General features: G+C 41.9%; 1 protein-coding gene across 1 annotated transcript in view; it reads right to left on the bottom strand.

The window, feature by feature from the left end:
* The window catches only part of RHOH (ras homolog family member H), a 104,421-nt gene extending 97,746 nt beyond the window's left edge, over positions 1-6,675 (bottom strand). The window contains exon 1 of the mRNA XM_023738925.1: positions 6,496-6,675. The gene's annotated coding sequence lies outside the window, so the exon portion shown is untranslated. The remainder of the gene's footprint in view (positions 1-6,495) is intronic.
* Positions 6,676-6,948: the final 273 nt, after the last annotated feature.

Below are 6,948 nucleotides of genomic sequence, written 5' to 3' on the forward strand. Positions count from 1 at the left end.
CACCATCTGTGCCACCCAAGGACTCCTCTGGGACACCAGTTGTTGCTGTTGTTGTGTGCTGTCAAGTCGATTCCAACTCACAGTGACCCTGTAGGACAGAGCCCCAGAGGGTTTCCAAGGAGCGGGTGGTAGATTCAAACTGCCAACCTTTTGGTTAGCAGTCTGAGCTCTTAACCACTTTGCCACCAGGGCTCCAGAGTCAGGTAAAAAGGAGAGTGTGTGCAACCATTTTGCAAGCTAAAGTAGACATTGAAATTTGACGTGAATTATCTCATAATAGTGTAGAGAAGCTTGGCTGCCTTCCAGTAGGCCCCACAGGCCAGTATTCAACAACTTGGTGAATTCCTCATCCTTGAAGACCCAGAATCCTGTTATTTGCCTAACACTGTGTACTGTAGACAAGCACAAAGAAAAAGACAGACATAATCCCTGTCCTCGCAGCACCTAAATCTTAGCAGGGGAGACAAACAGAAAACATCCAATTAAATGCAATAATCACAAGTTGTGGTAAGTATTGCACCGAGAATCAAAGAAGGGGCTGAGCTAGAAAAGACAAGATCTACTTCCTAGAGGTGGCCAAGGAGGGTCTCTTCGAACAGCTGACACTTAAGCTGACACCTAAAACTGTGGTTCTCATCCCTGGCTGAAAACTAGAATCATCTGAGAAGGTTTTAAAAAATACCAATCCTGCTGAGTTTCTGTTAATGGTGATAGAATAATTTGAAAACCAATAGTGGTGATGGTTGCACAACATGATGAATGTAATCATTATCACTGAATTGTACGTGTAAAAAATGTTGAATTGGCAAGTGTTTTGTTTTATATATATACAAATGCTCCTTTGAAGCAAAGATGGTAAGACTTCATATCATGTACTTTGGACATGTTATCAGGAGGGACCAGTCCCTGGAGAAGGACATCATGCTTGGTAAAGTAGAAGGTCAGGGAAAAAGAGGAAGACCCTCAACAAGATGGATTGACACAGTGGCTGCAACAACGGGCTTAAGCATAACGATTGTGAGGATGGCACAGGACCAGGCAATGTTTCATTCTGTCGTACATAGGGTCGCTATGAGTCGCTAACAAGAACTATATATACATGTATCTCCCAAAATAAAACAAACAAAAAATATCTATAAAGCAATGATAAAAATCTATTGCAATATCCACAGAAACATCATTACAATAAGTTGTCTTCTAAAGATTCAGTTGCCTTCTGTCTTCCCTTGTGGGAAAAAATTTAAACAACAATGCGGTAATTCCCATTGAGTTCTACAAAGGTAAAACATGTTTCTAACTGGTCAGAGAATCAAACCTGATCAATTTTAAAACAACAATAAAAATTATTGTCTTTCTGAACTCTGTCCCCAGCCCAAAAAATATACCAGTGCCTACCCTGTCCTCCCCGCAAAAATATACCAGTGCCTGGGTTCCACCTCCAGAGATTTAATTGGTCTAAGCTGGGGTCTGAGTATCAATATTATTTTAAACTCCCCCAATTATTATAATGTATAGCCAGCCACCACCCTAAAGAATAAGAAGGAGGCAGCCTAGGGAGAGCCGGAAGAAGGACATTCCAAGCAGAGGCAATATGTGCAAAGGCATTGGGGTGGGAAAGAGCTTGGCACGTTCAAGGAAGTGAAAGAAGATTGATATGTCTGGAGTACGGTCATAGAGTGAGAACAGTACAAGATGAGAATTCACAGACATGGACACACACCAAGTTCACAAGAAACTCTAATATGAACTCAAGCATCAATATGTTCAGATACAGTAAGAACTCAATCTGCCAGGCGAGATCCTTGAGTTCTCTGGCCAGCACATTATCTTTTTCTAGAAAATTCTCCATGAAAAGCCAAATTACCATTATTAGGTGAGCAGAACATATAGCTCGTGGATACTTTACCCTTGGTTTTAATCATCAAAGGATTTAGGGCAGCTTATAAAGACACACCACCCATCTTTTAACAGAGGCTTATGTGTTGCCATGAGGCTGAACAGGTTTCAGTGGAGCTTCCAGACTAAAACAGACTAGGAAGAAAGGCCTGGTGATTCTGAAAAATCAGCCAATGAAAACCCTATGAATCACAATGGTCTGATTTGTAACCTTTCATGGGGATGGCACAGGACCAGGCAGCATTTTGCTCAGTTGTTCATGGGGTCGCCATGAGTCAGGGGCCGATTCAACAGCAGCTAACAACAGTGGTAAAGATACATACACTTTAGCAAGATAAAATAAACTAAAAACAAGAAATTAAAACATAAGGGCAAGAGAAAATGAAGACAAAAATCAAACTAAAGCCAGGGGTGAGGTTAATATGGACAATGTATGCCACATGGTTCTAAAGCTTTCTAGCAGCCAATCTGAAGAGGAAAACACTACCACGCAGAAAATTCAGTCCCTATTGAATAAAAATGACTTCTTTGCTTGAGATGATGATGACTTCCAGCCTTCCCAGTGCTGAGACTAAAGAGAAATTTTGCCCTGGGATTTCATAGAACATCCTGGCTGAAGTGACTAAACACAGCCAGAGACAAGTTTCGTGAGATGCTTCCTTACATTGTCCTCAGTTGCCTGTTCTCACTGAAGGCTGATTTCATCTCACCAAAGAGTTCACTAGAAGCAATTCTTTTAGTACTTTTAGGGGAGGGTATGGAGACCCTGGGTAGTACAAAGAGTGAACATGCTAGGCTGCCAACCGAAAGGTTGGAGGTTTGAGTCCACTGAGAGGCACCTCAGAAGAAAGTCTTGGTGACCCGCTTCCAAAAAATCAATCATTGAAAACCCTTTGGAGCACAGTTCTATTCTGACACACATGGGCTCACCATGAGTCGGAGTCACATTGAAGGCAACTGGTTAGGAGAGGTTATGGCGGGAGATTCATACAGTGTGTGCTGTCCCAGGACGCTGCTCTGCCGGACAGATTTAAATCCAAAGATAAAGATCAACTTCAGATGTGCTTCAGAAAATTCACAGTAAAAGACTTTTCTCATTCAAGCTTATAAAAGATTTGGGGTAGCAAGGAGTTCAAAACTGGTTGTACTTCCAGCAAGAGATCGAAGGGGTTTGCTCAGTTTCCTAGCTGGAGGCAGAATGGGCATCCCCTTAAGAAAGCAAAGGATAATTTTCTTAATCCCCTTAAGAAAGCAAAAAGACAGCTGCCTGCATGGACAGCCCTCCTCCACCTTCAGTAAAAGATGAGACGAGGTTCTGCCCTGTGGCAAACAGATCAAGCGGCACCACAGTCACGATTCATAAATTCAAGGCCTCAGGCCTTGAGTGTCTTCTCCACAAAACGGTACGCTCACCCCAGGGTCAGGACAGGTTGGGTCTGTCTGCAAGCCCCAGCACCCTCTGGATGGTGCTGGGAAGGGCATTGCCAATCTGGCTGCAATACTTCCCTCCCCCGCCCTGGCTCCCTGGCCCACCACTCTTCCTCTTCTGTTGGACTTGTTCTCTCAGTATACATAATTGTCAGTTTCAGATATTCTAATATCCCTGGGCTGGGTACTTCCTCCTGTTCCTGACTGTGAGAAACACTTTCCCTATTGCCTCTTACATACCTCTAATCTCCACATATGGAGTCCCTAGGTGACACAAATTGTTAAGCACTCAACTACTAGCCAAATGGTTGGCAGTTCGAACCCACCCAGAGGCACCTAGGAAGACAGGCCTAGACATCTGCTTCCAAAACGTCATGGCCTTGAAAATCCTATGGAGCAGTTCTACTCTGGACACATCGGGTCGCCATGAGTTGGAATCAACTTGAGGGCAACTAACAACCAGCACAATCTTCACATATAGGTTAATTTCAGAGGGATTTTCTTGGGAGTTACGGGGATCAGGGACAGCTATCTAACTTTCTTCCTTTCCTGGAAATACCTCTCTCTCTCTGTCTCCCTTTTTTTTTTTTTTTTAAGCCCTCTTCCCTATCTATTTCATTCTTTTAACAGACAGGGGTAATGGGGGGGAGGAGCAAATAACTTAAAACGTTGCTTTTGTCAGGTGCGGTCGAGTTGGTTCTGACTCATAGCGACCCTAAGTACAATAGAACAAAACACTGCCCGGTCATGCACCATCCTCACAATCGTTGCTATATTTGAGCCCATTGTTGCAGACATTGTTTCAATCCATCTCGTTGAAGGTCTTCCTCTTTTACACTGACCCTCTGCTTACCAAGCATGATGTCCTTCTCCAGGGACTGGTCCCTCCTGATAACATGTTCAAAGTACGTGAAATGAAGTCTTGCCATCCTCGCTTCTAATGAGCGTTCTCCCAAGACAGATTTGTTCGTTCTTCTGGCAGTCCATGGTGTATATTGAAAATACCATGGCTTGAGTCAGGCGCACCTTAGTCCTCAAAGTGACATCTTTGTTTTTTAACACTTAAAGAGGTCTTTTGCAGCAGATTTAACTTAAAATACACACACACAAACCTCTCTCAGTGTGTCAGTTCTGACAGAGATGGAAGAAATTCCTGGGAAACTCTGAGAGAAGGAAGGGAGCTAAGGGTATGGAATTCCTAGCAGGAATAATTCTCATGTTATAAACCACATTTGCCCCTTCTTCCAGGAAGCCTTCCATGACTACCACCTACTCCTACCACAAGCCCAGGTAAGGTGTTGTACCGTGGGCTTGCACAACACCCTATGTTAACACTGCCCGAGCCCCCACCAAACTGTCCTGTAATGTCCAGTTTCAGAGTCCCTGGAGGGCCAAGCCTGGCCTTGCTCACACACATATCCCTGGCACCAAATAGTCACTCAATAACCATTTGCTGATTAATTTTCTCATCGAATAGTCAGAGCCACCCTATGTGGTAAACAATTTTATTTCCTATTTTATAGCAAAGGAAACTGAGACTCCAACTGGTTAGATAACTTGCGTGAAACCATACGGCCTACAAAAAACAGAACCGAAAGATTCACCTCGTCTGTCTTGTCTCTTCACCCTGCTGCATTCCAACAGAGAGAGCCGGGCCACTGTGGAGAGGGAGGAGCAATCGGGGCCCTGAGGCCAAAAGTCCATGTCCTCTCTCCTGAGACCCCTTCACCGAGACTCCCAGGCAAACACCAACCGCGACAGGTGAAGGTTAAAAAGCAAAGACTTGCTTTCTCAAAAAAATCTTCATTTGAAATATCTCTGACATGGCAGAAAAACAGCTTCTTTTCTCTTTAACGGTCTCCTAAGAACAAGGACTTCTTTTATTGAGGGTAATTAAATAATTTTATGACAACAGCCTGCGTACCCTGTGCTCATGCATAAGTGGTATTCTTGCTCATTGCAAAGGTACTTCTGCCATTTATATTAGATAGAACGCTTAATCACAATTGTAAATCTGAACCTGTACTTGGAAACCTTGCAGTATGAATCATTTACAACTAAATTATTTCTACCCTGACTTAGTAAGTAAGATGCCTCCTCCCCTCCTTTCTTACTATTAGCATATTAACTGAAAAGATTTAGATTTCTTGGGTGGCTTTTAATGTTTACACAGACCCTCATTTGTGATATGCCACTTAATAAAATAAAATATTTTCGTGGGGTTCTGAAGATAGGAAATATGTACTAAAACCTGGTCTGAACACTTTGAGTTTCAAACCCAGGGCATTACTGTCATACTATAATTATTCTTATCCAGCTTCCCACTAAATGATAAATAACTGTATTAAAACAAAACACGCATTCCTTCTGACCAGATGTCATGGTGAGTGTTGTAAAATGTTAGCTCTTCTTAAGAGAAAAAGCTTAATTCTAATGTGTCACTTTCAGTGTAAAAATACTTTGGTATAAAATACTGTTTAAAATTGTAAATATTAAAATATCTCAGAAATGCCACAAGCTAGAAATCACATGAATGATTTCCTCCTTCTGCATTTTAATTCATGAGAAACAACAGCCTCTCTAACGTGATTAGAGTATCATTTCAAGCATCTCCTAACTTTCCTCTTACAGCCATAACCATAAAAACATCATTTCCCCCTTGCTGTTATTCTCATCATCTCTTTTCTCTTTAAGTATTTGAATCTAATGTAATGTATTGCTTTTTTGTTTCAGTGAATATTAGGTTCCCAGGAATTCTCAACTGCCGTTTTTATCTTGGTTTATTTGTCCCGTATAACTGTGTTTATCTAGCAAACCCTCACATCCGGGTTCTTTTTATTGCAGAGCCATAATTCATAACAATGCAGGGGCTTGTTACAGAAGGTGATAGCACCCAAAGTCATAATTCAAGTTATGGATCTATAGTTACAGTACAACATTTAAAAAAAAAAAAAATCCAAGCAGAGCTAATGTATCCACAGGACCATTACCCTTCAAAGTAGTTCCTTGGAGTTAATGCACTTTTCCAACATCGCAGACATTAGTCAAACTATTTTTAGAACCTTTTTACAATACCCTTCAGAAAAATAAACTACAAAATAAAACCAGTATCACTGTCTTGTCTTCACCACTTGTTTTTGACTCCAAATATTAGCTGTGTTGGTCACTCACCTTATTCACTGAATGTAGCTCCAAATGGCTGTCTCCTACAATCAAATCCACTCTAACAGGACAAAGATTTGTTATCATTGAAGACATTTAAAAGACTGTGCTTCAGGCTCAGAGATCAAATCCAGAAGAGGAATTTGCAACGTGATGTAAGAACAGTATCTCTGGGTCAAGTGAACACCTTTCCAGAGGCTAATGCAAAGCACCCAACACCGCCTCTGATGCAGAAATTCTAGTTTGCTTAAAAAAGAAGGCCATCACTCCTTTTTCTCACATTCATGTTTTATTTGCTGCCTTGATAGGGATCTTCAGTTTGGGCACAAACATCACAGGGTAACAGCAACCCAGTACACCTGCTCATAGCGGGTGTTGAAAACATTTCAGTTATAAGGCAGAGCAAACCCGTGCTCATTTGCCGTCTCTTCAAAATAACAGATCCCCTGCACAGCCCCAGAG

Source organism: Trichechus manatus, unplaced genomic scaffold, assembly GCF_000243295.1.
Source record: "Trichechus manatus latirostris isolate Lorelei unplaced genomic scaffold, TriManLat1.0 scaffold00126, whole genome shotgun sequence".
Classification (NCBI taxonomy): Eukaryota; Metazoa; Chordata; class Mammalia; order Sirenia; family Trichechidae; genus Trichechus; species Trichechus manatus.